This window comes from Pteronotus mesoamericanus, unplaced genomic scaffold (genome assembly GCF_021234165.1).
Source record: "Pteronotus mesoamericanus isolate MK-2021 breed Mesoamerican mustached bat unplaced genomic scaffold, CSHL_Meso_final scaffold_118, whole genome shotgun sequence".
In the NCBI taxonomy this organism is placed as follows: Eukaryota; Metazoa; Chordata; class Mammalia; order Chiroptera; family Mormoopidae; genus Pteronotus; species Pteronotus mesoamericanus.
In genome coordinates this window covers 8063658-8077426 of record NW_026555301.1, presented here as the reverse complement: position 1 = coordinate 8077426, position 13769 = coordinate 8063658, and positions in this window count along the sequence as shown.

The following is a 13769-nucleotide window of genomic DNA, read 5'->3' as shown; positions in this document are numbered from 1 at the left end:
AGGGATAATCCCCACAAAAAGCTCTAGGCATCTGCTGGGAAGCCCTACAATCCCACTCCCAGGGTTGGCTTGCCATAGGCAGCTGGGACCCCAGCTTGGGCCCTCCAGGACTTACTGAGGTCCACTGTCCCAGTGCAGACACAAAAAGCTGTAACCAAACAAAACGGAGGTTCAGCTGCCTGCCAGCACAAAAGCCAAACGCATGATGCAGAAGCTCCTGCAGAAAAAAAGAGGTTTTATTTAGGTGCCGCACAACCTGGGAGAATGGTGGACTTCTGTCTCAAAGACAATCTCTTCCTGCCCCACTCTGCATTTCTTTCAGAGATAGAGAAAGGAGGGCTTTTTTCTATCCAATCATCTTGCTAGCTTTTGACACACTGGGAGCCCTATCTATTCATCTCTAGTTTTTGGCACACTCAATGTAAGAACCTCTTCTTGCTGCCATCTTGGCCAATAGGGGAGAATCCCTGGTACTCCAACTGACATTTCACAGTAACATTACTATAAGTGAAGAAACTGCTTTAGCAGAAGTTAATTTAAGGGAAAAAGTCATTTGAACATTAGAACTCATCCAATTTCTACTTTCTTTGTGGTGTTTGATGACATCTGGTTATAGCTGTTTGTACAGCTAGAGATGCAGAGAGCCTCTTATAGGGCCAACACACAAAATTTTACTTGCAGCCACTTACCCTGGGCTCTGGCAGAGGGAGGGCAGAGCAGACTAAAGCCACATGAAGAGATTCTAGTATCAGTGGCTCTGGGGCCAGAGATGAAACTTCTGGCAACTGGAACCCTACTAGTAGTAATGGATGAGAAAAGCAACGTATGTTGTCTTCACGAACCTGGTAGAAGTGCACTGACTGGAGACAGGCTTCAGGACTGTATAAGCTGAGTAGTTGCAACCCACAAAGAAGTACAAAAAAATAAAAAATAAAGAGTATGAAATTTAGGAAGATTCAAGATGGTGGCAGAGTCGGTAGACGCCATGTTAACCTCTTCCCAGGACAAAGCTGGATTACAAATAAATTATAGAAAAATCATCCTGAATCACAAACTGATCATTAGCTGGAGAGAAGCCTTATAACCAAGGACTTATTGAAGAAACCACATCACCGCAACATGACTGGTAGGAAGTGCAGGAGCTGGGAGAGGGCTGGCTGGGATCCCACAGGCAGCAGCTGAGGTTCCGGAAAGATATTTCAGTGGCTGGAGAGGTTTGCCCTGAGAAGTCCTGGGTCTAAGTCACAAGCTGGGCTCCCCGGCCTACAACACTAGAACCAGGAATGGAACCCCAATAACATCTGGCTGGGAAAAAGAGCAGGGTTTATGTCTTCCAGGGAGAGATGTCTAGAGATACAGAGGTCCTCTTATAGGGTGAATGCATGAAATTTCATTTGCAACCACCTATCCGGGGCTCTGGCAGGGAGAGCACAGGGCATACTAGAGCCATGTGAGGAGAGTTGGGTTGGTGGATCTGGGGAGAGAGTTGAAGGATCAACCACCAGGATCCCTGTGCTCAGTTATTCCCCATACTACAGAAGCCAACTTTCTTGAGCAGAGTACTCTTCTCCATGTGGCATCAGTCTGGGGAGAAGCAACAAATTTGCCTGCAGGAATCCCTTTTGCCCCACCCTTTGGAGCTTAATGTGGAATGTGAAGGAGCACAGTTATAGACACTTTCACTGATCAAGACTAACTGAAATCCTGCAGGTGAAGGCACATCTCTGGGAGACTGGAGACTTTGGCTGACCCATCCCCAGGCCAGAGGCTGGTAATAGCATGACTTGGTGCACAGTCTATTTCTGTCTGCACACATCCAGGCCCAGGAGAGGGAGCCACATGCTGTGGACTGCTGATAGCTACAAACAGGTTGCCCAGGGATAGTAAAAGGCAGCATCTGACATAGGGTTGCACCAGAGTGTTTGCAGATCTTTTTAATACATAGAGGAAAAGACACAATGAGGCAGCCAAAATGGGAAGACAAAGAAACAAACCTCGGATAAAAGATTCTCACTTTTTGTCCATACTACCAAAAGCAGGTTATATATTCAGTGCAATCCCTATTAAAATACTAATGGTGTATTTCACAGACATAGGACAAACATTTTAAAAGTTTATATGGAACCATAAACAACCCTGAATAGTTGCAGCAATTTTGAAGAAAGAAGAACAAAATAGGCTGGATCACAATACCCGGCGTCAAACTATATTACAAGGCCACTGTAATCAAAACAGTCTGGTACTGGCATAAGAACAGACACATAGATCAGTGGAACAGAATAGAGAGCCCAGAAATAAACCCATGTCTCTATGGTCAATTAATATTTGACAAAGTGTACAGAAGCGTAAAATGGATTAAAAATAGCCTCTTCAACAAATGGTGTTAGGAGAGGTGGACAGATAGGTAGAAAAAAAGAGAAACTCAACTGCCAAATTACACCATACACAAAAATAAACTCAAGATGGATAAACGACTTAAATATAAGTTGCAACACCATAAAAGTCTTAGAGGAGAACATAGGAAGGAAAATTTCAGATATTCCACGCAGCAATATCTTCACTGATATGTCCTCTGGAGCAAGGGACATATGGGAAAGAATAAACAAATGGGACTTCATCAAAATAAAAAGCTTCTGCACAGCTAAAGCAAACATCAACAAAGTGAAAAGGGAACCATATGGGAAAATATATTTGTCACTGATTACCTCAGACAAGGATTTGATCTCCAAAATACATAAGGAACTCACATAACTCCACACCAGGAAAACAAATAATCCAGTTAAAAAATGGGCAAAGGACCTGAACAGACACTTCTCCAAGGAGGACATACACAGGGCCCAGGGACGTGAGAAAGAATGCTCAGCATCACTAGCTCTCAGAGAAATTCAAATTAAAACCACAATGAAATACCACTTCACACCAGTCAGAATGGCCATCAGAAACAGATTAACAAACAACACGTGTTGGTTAGGCTATGGAGAAATGGGAACCCTAGTACACTGTTGGTGGGAATGCAGACTGGTGCAGCCACTGTGGAATACAGTATAGAATTTCCTCAAAAAGCTAAAGATAGAACTGCCTTTTGACCCAGTGATTCCACTGCTGGGATTATACCCTAAGAATCCCAAAACACCAATTCAAAAGAACCTATGCACCCCAATGTTCATAGCAGCACAATCTACAATAGCCAAGTGCTGGAAGCAACCTAAGTGCCCATGAATAAATGAGTGGATCAAAAAACTATGGTACATTTACACAATGGAATACAACACAGCAGGAAAAAAGAAAGAGCTACTACCCTTCATGGCATCATGGGTGGAACCGGAGAGCATTATGCTAAGCAAAATAAGCCAGGGGATGAATGACAAATACCATATGATCTAACCTATAAATGGAACCCAATTGACAAAAGAAACAAGCAAGAAAAATATAACCAGCAACACTGAAAGAGAAAACACACTAACAGTAACCAGATGGGAGGAGGGAAGGAGGTAATGAGGAAAAGAAGGGGAAGGGTCAAGTCAAGGAACATGTATAAAGGACCCACGGACAAAGCCAAAGTGGGGAAGGATTGAGGGTGGGAGTTGGGGGTGGGTGGGGCAGGGAAACTTGGTGGCAGGAAAATGGAGACAAATGTATTCGAACAATGAAAAAATAAAAATAAAATAAAAACAAGGAAAAGGTCAAATAAACAATCTAACTTTACAGTTAAAGTAATGAGATCACAGAGAGCTCTGGCCAAGATGGAGGTTTAGATAGATACGCTTTACCTCTTCACACCATGGAAAGAAGGGAACAACTAATTTGAGAAAAACAACAAAAATTGCCAGAAAACTGAACAGTAGGGAAGTCTAACAACCAAGGAGTTAAAGAAAAAACATTCCACCAGATTGGCTGGAGCCTGTGGATGGCAGCTGGGGTGAAGAGGACATGTGGCAAGGCAGAAGCTCATGGATCAGGTAGGCAAGGTGGCAGCTGGAAGACTGGGAAGTAGCACATTTGCATGTGGAAAAACAGAGAGGAACAACCGGGGAGTGAAACAGATAGCACAATCCAAAGTTCCAGCATGGGCAAAACCAAGCCTCAAAAACTCTGGCTGTAAAAACCTATGGGGGCTGTGGTGGCAGGAGAAACTGCCAGTCTCTTCAATTTGGGTGAGAGCCAAGCAACTGGCATTGTTCCCTCTCTAACTCTTCCACCACTTGCAGCACCACAACACAGCAAAGTGGGTTGCCCAGCCCTAGTGAATATCTAAGGCTCCATCCCTTACGACACAACAGGTGCATTGAGACAAAGAAATATGGCCCAAATGAAAGAACAGATCAAAACTCCAGGAAAAGAACCTATGAAAAAGAGGAGATGGCCAACCTATCAGATGCAGAGTTCAAGACACTAGTAATCAAGATGCTCACAGAAATGATTGAGTATGGCTGCAAAATAAAGGTAAAAGTGAAGGCTATACAAAGTAAAATAAAGCAAAATGTGAAGGGAAGGAAACCAGTACTCAAATCAATGATTTAGAACAAAAGGAAGAAATAAACATTCAACCAGAACATAATGAAGAAACAAGAATTTAAAAAAAAAAATGAAGAGAGGCTTAGGAACCTCGGGGACAACTTTTAACATCCCAACATCTGAATCATAGGGGTGCCAGAAGGAGAAAAGGAAGAGCAAGAAATAGAAAACTTATTTGAAAAAATAATGAAAGAAAACTTCCCCAATCTGGTGAAGGAAATAGACATACAAGTCCAGTAAGCTCAGAGTCCCATACCAGTTGGTCCCAAAGAGGAACACACCAAGACACATCATAATTAAATTAGCCAAGATTAAAGATAGGGATAGAATTTTAAAAGCAACAAGAGAAAAGGAGACGGTTACCTACAAAGGAGTTCCCATAAGACTATCAGCTGATTTCTCAAAAAAAAAAACACAACAAGTAGACAAACAAACAAAAAAACCGTTCAGGCAAAAAGGGGCTGAAAAGGAGTATTCAAAATCATGAAAGGCAAAGACCTACATCCAAGATTACTCTATCCAGCAAAACTATCATTTAGAATGGAAGAGCAGATAAAGCGTTTCCCAGATACAGTCAAGTTAAAGGAGTTCATCATCACCAAGCCCTTAGTATATGAAATGTTAAAGGGACTTATCTAAGAAAAAGAAGATCAAAAACTATGAACAGTGTAATTACAATGGACTCACAACTATCAACAACTGAATGTAAAAAACAAACTAAGCAAACAGCTAGAAGAGGAACAGAATGACAGAAATGGAGATTAGAGGGGAGTGGGGAGAAATGGAGGAAAAGATACAGGGAATAAGAAACATAATTAGTAGGTGCAAAATAGACAAGGGGAGGTTAAGAATAGTATAGGAAATGGAGAAGCCAAAGAACTTATATGTACAACCCATGGACATGAAGTAATGACGGGGAATTATATAGCGAATGGGCAAGGGGGAGGGCAGTGTGCAGTGGGGAGGGGTATACCAGATAGAAAAAAATGGGACAACTGTTATAGCATAAATAAAATATACTTTAAAATTTTTAATTTAACTAAATTTAATTTTTTATTTGAGTACATTTGTTAAAGCTGGGGACAGTGAAACAAGGAAGGGCTTAGGATGGATGAAGCAACAGGAGAGAGCCTAGAGAGGGCTGTTTTGGATCTCCAGTATTATTACAGGAAAGGAGTAAGTGTGTGGGGCTGCTTTGGCTCCCTGGAAAGTCAGAGAAAAGGGGACCATTGAGACAGATTCAGGGGGTTAGCCTGGGACGAGCTGCAGCACACATTACTCCCCTTGCTACAACATTTAGACATTTGTGGTGCAGACATTTAGAGTTTAGGAGATGTATGCCTGAGGTTGAAGAAAGATATGGTTGTGCTCTCAGGAGAAAGAGCACCTGTTAGTGTTTCGAACTCTGTATCTGGTAGATTGCTTGCCTCCAGTTGTCTAATTCTTTTTCATGATTTCTTCTGCTTTTTTATTTGGGATCCACTGTGTTTGTTTCTTTTTTCTTTCTTTAAAATAACATTTTATTTTATTAATTTTCATTACCATTTAGTCCCCTTACACCCCTTCCCCCCCTGCAATCAACACATTGTTGTCCATACCCATTAGTATTTTTTTCTTTTTTGCTCAACCCATCCACCCCCTCTCCTCCCCCCTTAGCTCTTATCTTGCTATCTATAAGTCTGTCTCTATTTTCCCGTTAGTTCATTTTGTTCATTAGATTCCATGTATGAGTGAAATCATATGTTATCTGTATTTCTCTGCCTGGCTAATTTTACTTAGCATAATATTTTGTGGGTCCATCCTTCCTGTTGCAAAGGTATATCTTTCTTCAATTTTACAGCTGAGTAGCATTTCATTGTGTAAATGTACCATAGTTGTTTTATCCACTCATCTATTGATGGACACTTGGAGTGCTTCCAATATCTTGAGGATTGTACATAATGATGCAATGAAGATAGGCGTGCTTATGTTCTTTCAAATTAGTGTTTTGGTTGCCTTTGGATATATTCTCAGAAGTGAGATCACTGGGTCAAAAGGAAGATCCATTTTTAATTTTTTGAGACCTTGGCCTATTTTTTAAATGGATTGTTTGTTTTTTTGATGTTGAGTTTTGTAAGTTCTTTATAAAATAAATTTTGGATATTAACCCCTTATAAGACATGTCAGCAAATATGTTCTCCCATTCTGTAGGTTGTCTTTATTTTGTTAATGTTTTTCTTTGACAACAGGTGCTGGTGAGTCTGTGGAGAAAAGGGAACACTACCACACTGTTGGTGGGAATGCAGACTAGTGTAGCCATTGTGGAAAGCAGTGTGGAATTTCCTCAAAAAGATGAAAATGGAACTGCCTTTTGATCCAGTGATTCCCCTGCTGGAACTATACCCTAAGAATCCCAAAACACCAATTCAAAAGAACCCATGTATCCCAATGTTCATAGCAGCACAATTGACAATAGCCAAGTGTTGGAAGCAGCCTAAATGCCCATCAGAAGATGATGGGATCAAAAAACTCTGGTACATTTACACAATGGAATACTACGCAGCAGAAAGAAAAGAAGAACTACTACACTTCGCGACAGCATGGATGGAACTAGAGAGCATTATGCTAAGTGAAATAAGCCAGGGGGCGAAAGACAAGTACCATATGATCTCACCTATAAGTGGAACCTAACCAACAAAACAAAGATGCAAGGAAAATAAGACCAGCAACACTGAAAGAAAAAGAAACCAACAGAGACAAGAGGGAAGGAGGGAGGGGTGGGCGGGGGAAAAGGAAGGGAAAGGGCAAGTCAAGGAACATATAGCAAGGACTCATGGACAAAACCAAAGTGGGGAAGGATTAAGGGAGGGAAAGGGGGGAGTGGGGCAGGGGAAAGTGGTGGAGGGAAGATGGAGACAAATGTATTTGGAAAAATAAATTAATTAATTAAAAAAGAAAGAAAGAAAGAAAGAAATTTATAATAAAATAAAGCAATAGAAAATTTAAAAAAATCTTTTAGTTGTAGGTAGTCCCATTTGTTTATTTTTTCTTTTGTTTCCTTTGCCTGGGGAGATATATCTGATAAAATATTGCTACAAACTATGTCCAAGAATTTGCTGCCTATGATTTTTCCTATGATTTTTATGGTTTATGGCCTAACATTTTTTAATCCATTTTGAATTTATCTTTGTGTATGGTATAAGAAGATGGCCTAGTTTTATTTTTTTTGCATGTATCTGTTCAATTTTCCATAGTTATTGAATAAAGTTATTGAAGTTATTGAATAAACTATACTTAGCCCATTTTATGAGCTTCCTCTGTTGAATATTAATTGACTGTAAAGGTGTGGGTTTATTTCTAGCCTTTTTGTCTTGTTCCATTTGTTTGTGTCTGTTTTTTATGTCAGTACCATGCTCTCTTGATGACTATGGTCTTGTAGTATAGTACGATATTAGGTAGCTTGATTCCTCCAACTTTCTTCTTTTTCAGGGATGCTTTTTCTATGTGGTGCCTTTTGTGGTTCCGTATAAATTTTTGAAATATTTGTTCTAGTTCTGTGAAATACATCACTGGAATCTTGATAGAGATTGCATTGAGTCTATAGATTTTTGGGGGTAGTATGGACATCTTAATGATGTTAATTCTTTCCATCCATGGACATGGTATGTACTTCCACTTATTTGTACCTTCTTCAGTTTCTTTATTCAGTTTCTTATAATATTCCCAGTACAAGTCTTTTACATCCTTGGTTAGATTGATTCCAGAGTATTCTGTTCTTTTTGAAGCAATTGTGAACAGGACTGTATTTTTAAAATTTCCATTTTTGTTAGTTCATTATTGGCATATAAAAATGCAACTGATTTCTGCATATTAATTTTGTATCCTACTACTTTGCTGTATTCATTTATCAGTCTTAGTAGTTCCTTGGTAGAATCTTTGGGATTCTGTATGTACAGTATCATCTCATCTGCAAATAATGACAGTTTTACTTCTTCCTTTCCAATTTGTATGCCTTTTATTTCTTCTTGTCTGATCTCTGTGGCTAGGACTTCCAGCACTATGTTGAAGAAGAGAGGTAAAAGTGGACATTCCTTTATAGTTCAGAATCTTAAGGGGAATGCTTGAGGTTTTTGCATGTTGTGTGTGATAGTGGCAGTGGGTTTGTTATGTGTGATCTTTTTTATGTTTAGGTATGTTCCCTTTATTCCCACTTTGCTGAGAGTTTTTATCATAAATGCATGCTGGATTTTTATCAAAAGCTTTTCCTGCATCTATCGAGATGATCATGTAGGTTTAATTCTTCATTTGGCGTATGTGGTGAGCCACATTTATTGATTTGTGAGTGTTGTACCAACCTTCTTTCCCAGAATAAATCCCACTTGATCGTGGTATATGATCTTTTTGATGCATTACTGTATTTGGTTTGCTAATATATTGTTGAGGATTTTAGCATCTATGTTCATCAGTGATATTGGCCTATAATTTTCTTTCTTTGTTGTGTCTTTACTTGGTTTTGGAATTAGGATAATACTAGCCTCATTAATGATCTGGGAGCATCTCTTCTTCTTGAATTTTTGAAATAATTTGAGAAGGAGGGGTGTTACTTCTTCTTGGAACACTTGGTAAAATTCACCTATGAAGCCATCTGGTCCAGGGCTTTGTTGTTGGGAGTTTTTTGATTTGTGCTTCTGTCTATTCAGATTCTCTGATTCTTCCAGATTTAGTTTTAGAAGATTGTACATTTCTAGGAATTTATCCATTTCATCAAGTTGTCCAGTTTGTTAGCATATATTTCTTCATAATATTTTGTTACAATCCTTTGTATTTCTTTGGTGTCATTTGTTATTTCTCCTCTTTCATTTCTGATTGTATTTATTTGAGACCTCTCTCTTTTTTCTTGATAAGCCTGGTTAAAGATTTCTCAATCTTGTTTACTTTTTCAAAGAATCAGCACTTGGATTCATTGAGCTTTTGTATCATTTATTTAGACTCTATTTTGTTTATTTCTGTTCTGATCTTTATTATTTCCTTCCTTCTACTCATTTTGGGCTTTGTTTATTGTTCTTTTTCAAGTTCCTTTAAGTGCAAAGTTAGATTGTTTATTTGAGCTTTTCCTTATTTGATTTTGTTTGTTTGTTTGTTTGTTTGTTTGAGACAGGCATGTAATGCATGAATTTCCCTCTTAGGATTGTTTCCCCAGTGTCCCACAGATTTTACATAGTTGTGTTCTCATTTTTATTTGTTTCAAGGTATCTTTTGATTTATTCCTTGACCTTGTTGTTGACCTATTCATTGTTTAATAACATGTTATTTAGCTTCCATGTCTTTGTTGTCTTCCTGTGTTCTTTTTGTGATTGATTTCTAATTTCATTTGCATTGTGGTCAGAGAAGATTCTTGATATGACTTCAATTTTCTTAAATTGTTGAGACTTGTTTTGTGTTCTAACATGTGGCCTAGCCTAGAAAACGTTCCATGTACACTTGAAAAGTATGTATATTCTGCTGCCTTGGAGTGAAATGCTCTGAAGATATCAATTAAATCCATTTGATTGAAGGCTGCTGTCTCCTTGTTGGTATTCTGCCTGGAAGATCTATCCACTGAAGGCAAAAAGGTGTTAAAATCTCTGACAATGACTGTTTCTGTTGATCTTTCTCTTTCTGTCCACCACAGTTTGCTTAACATATTTAGGTGCTCTTAAGTTGGATACATAAATGTTTACTTAGGTTATATCCTTTGTTGGATCATTACCTTTATCATTATGTAGTATCCTACTTTCTCTCTTACTATAGTCTTGGTTTTTTTTGTTTTTTGTTTTTAATTTATTTTTTTCCAAATACATTTGTCTCTGCCTTCCCCCCACCACATTTCCCTGCCCCCTCCCTGTTCTCCTTCCCTCAATCCTTCCCCTTTGGTCTTGTCCATGAGTCCTTGCTATATGTTCCTTGACTTTCTACTTCCCTTCCTTTTCCCCTGCCCACCCGTCCCTCCTCCCCTCTTGTCTCTCTTGGTTTCTTTTCCTTTCAGTGTTGCTGGTCTTATTATACTTGCATCTTTGTATTGTTGGTTAGGTTCCCCTTATAGGTGAGATCATATGGTATTAAAGTCTATTTTGTGAGATATAACTATTGCTACCTCAAGTCTTTTTTCCTTCCCATTTGCATACATATTTTTCCATCCCTTTACTCTTAATATGTGTGTATCTTTCGATCTGAGTGGGTATCTTGGAGGCAGCATATATATGGGTCTAGTATTCTTATCCATTCATTTAGCCTATGTCTTTTGGTTGGAGCACTTAAGCCATTTACGGAAGGTGATTATTTATAGATACGTATTTAGTGACATTTTTTAGACTACATTTTTATTTTCTCCCTTCCTTCCTTCCTTCCTTCCTTCCTTCCTTCCTTCCTTCCTTCCTTCCTTCCTTCCTTCCTTCCTTTCTTTCTTTCTCTCTCTCTCTCTTCTTCTCCTCCCCCTTTCCTTTTCTTCTTCTTTTGGTTAAAGCAAGCCCTTTAATATTTTTTGCAATACTGGCTTGGTGATTACAAACCCCTCTTGCTATTTCTTGTCTGGAAGCTCCTTCTTTTTTCCTTTGATTTTAATTGATAGCCTTTGTGGATAACGTGGCCTTGGTGTAGGTCCTTGCTTTTCATCACCTTGAATATTTCATACCACGCCCTTTTTGCCTGACGTGTTTCTGTTGAGAAATCAGATGACAGGCAAATTGCTCCTCCCTTGCATGAAACTACCTGCTTTCCTCTCACAGCATTTTGTATTCTCTCCTTGTCTTTAAGGCTTGACATTTTAATTATGATGTGTCTTGGTGTATTCCTGTTTAGGTCCAACTTATTTGGAACTCTCTGAGTTTCCTGGACTTATGTGTCTTTTTCCTTCACCAGAATAGGGAAGTTTTCAGTTATTATTTCTTCAGATATATTCTTAGTCCCTTGCTCACTCTATTCTCCTGGTAGTCCCATGATACAGACATTGTTATACTTCATGTTGCCCAAAATGGTTCTTAAGCTTTTCTCATCATCATTTTTAAAAATTCTTTTTCATTTTTGCTGCTCTGCCTGGGCGTTGTTTTCTATCTTGTCTTCCAAATCGCTGATTCGATCCTGTTTTATCTAACCTACTGTTTATTCCTTCCAGTGTATTATATATTTCAGCTGTTGCATTCTTCATTTCTGATTGGTCCTTTTTTATGGTTTCTTTGGCTTTTTTCATGCTGTTGAGTATCCTTATAGTCATTACTTTAAATTCTATATGATAAATTGGTTGCCTTCATTTCATGTAGTTCTTCTGGAGAATACTCTTGTTCTTTTATTTGTTGTTTGTTTCTTTGTCTTCCCATTTTGGCTGCTTCTTTTGTATTTGTTTCTATGTAGTAGGCACATCTGTAAGACGCTTGTGCACACCTAAATCAAACCCTGCCTGTGACTGTCCTTGGATACTTTGATTGGAACTGTCAGCTGTCTTCAGCTTGTGGCTCCCTCTGTCTTTGACTCAGACAGAAACCCCACTGTTTTTCACAGCTGTATATTATTTGGGTTCCTTTCCCAGTTCTGGTGCTTTAGGCTGGGGAGCCCAGCTTGGGGTTTAGACCCCACACTTCTCAGGGGGAACCCCCTAGTCACCTAAATATTGCTCCAGGATATCAGCTGCCACCCATGGGAGTGAATCCTCCTCCACACTCCCTACCAGTCATGTAGTGGTGATGTGTCTTCTTCCATCTGTCTGTGGTTATAAGGCTTCTCTCCAGCTATTGCTCAGTTGGTTATTCAGAATGATTTTTTATAATTTAGTTGTAATTCCAATTTGTTCCTGGGAGATTAGTGTAGCTTCCACTTACTCCTTCGCCATCATGGGTCTGTGTGTTTGCTTCCATGTATTAGGTAGAGATGCTATGTCTCCCAGTCCTGGCAGAGTGGCTTTGTTAAGAAGGTGTCCTGTGGGGCCCAGTGGTGCTCTCTCCCTGGTCACCTGAGCAAGATTCTTAAGGACTGTCCTTTGTGTGTGTTGTGTATGTTCTCCTGTAGTAATTCAGCCTTGACTGCTGTTGGCATGTGTAGGATAGCTGAACATGTGGCCCCATCATGACCTCAGAGAACAGTTGCCTGCCTAACCAGCAGTCATAAGAAGCAAGAAAAACACCCTGTATCTGGAGTCCCAGCCTTCTCAAGGCCCCTGTTTTTATCACAACCCTGTAGCATTTTCACACACTGCTATGGCTCCCTCCCCACTGCCACTGCTTCCTCCCTAAGCCTGTAAGTAGCACCAAGGCTGTAGGCAATGTGCAGTCCCTCTCACAGCCAGCAGTGCAAACCCCTGTAATGTGAGTAATAAAGGGCATGTCCACATCTGCTGGTCCTCTGGGTGGTTTTTTCAAAATATCACAAACACAAGTGCAGTGCAGCTCCCAGGTTTGGAGCTCCTGCATTATAACATGTCTGTGGATGTGGCTGATCCAAGGTTAACTGACTATGAGGACTACCCATGACTACAGTGGATGAAATGTTGCTTAAAGTCTGACCCCATAGAGCAAAATTCACTTTAGTGGGGTTCTGGTGCCTGTTTCTGGTATTTGCTGGTTCCACCTTTTTATTATGTTGTTTGTGGAGCTAACTGGGTGGTGCTGTAATATGGTCTGAAGCTGGCCACGACGCGTTTTTTCTTGGGCCTCTTGGAAATGCCTCCGATGCAGGTCCATGTCAGCCACTGCCTTTGCCCTTCCTGGTGCCACCTGGTAGCAGCTACAAAGTAATTTGCAGTTTGTAGTTGCCTATGTTGGGCTTGGAGGTGTCTGGAAGATATTACACTGCATACTGAGGCCAGGGCATACTGAGGCCAGCTGCTACTAATGCTGGAGGCCACTTAACAAGAGGTACAGGGCACACCGAGGCCAGCTGCTACTTGATTGCAGTTTGTGGATCTTTGAGAGATTTTAGAAAGTCCACAGTCTGAACCAAGGCTGCAAGCTTGTGAGGAACAACACCTGAAAGAGGTTTGGGTCGGTGTGAAGTTTAAGTGAAGTGGGGTCTCAGGGAATCACCAGTGTCAGGTGAGAAATGGTAGCCAAGCTGATAAAGACTCAGATACTGTGCCTGCTTGAACCTAATGGCTTGGTGTGGGCAGAGGGCTTAACAAACCAATAGTGGTGCTTGTTAGCACTTCTGTCCTGGCCAGAACTGCCCCTCCAGTTTTCACTCTGAAGACAGATAATTTATTTTCTCCCCATATTTCCCTGGGGCTTTTCAAGCTGATGTCCCAGCACTAG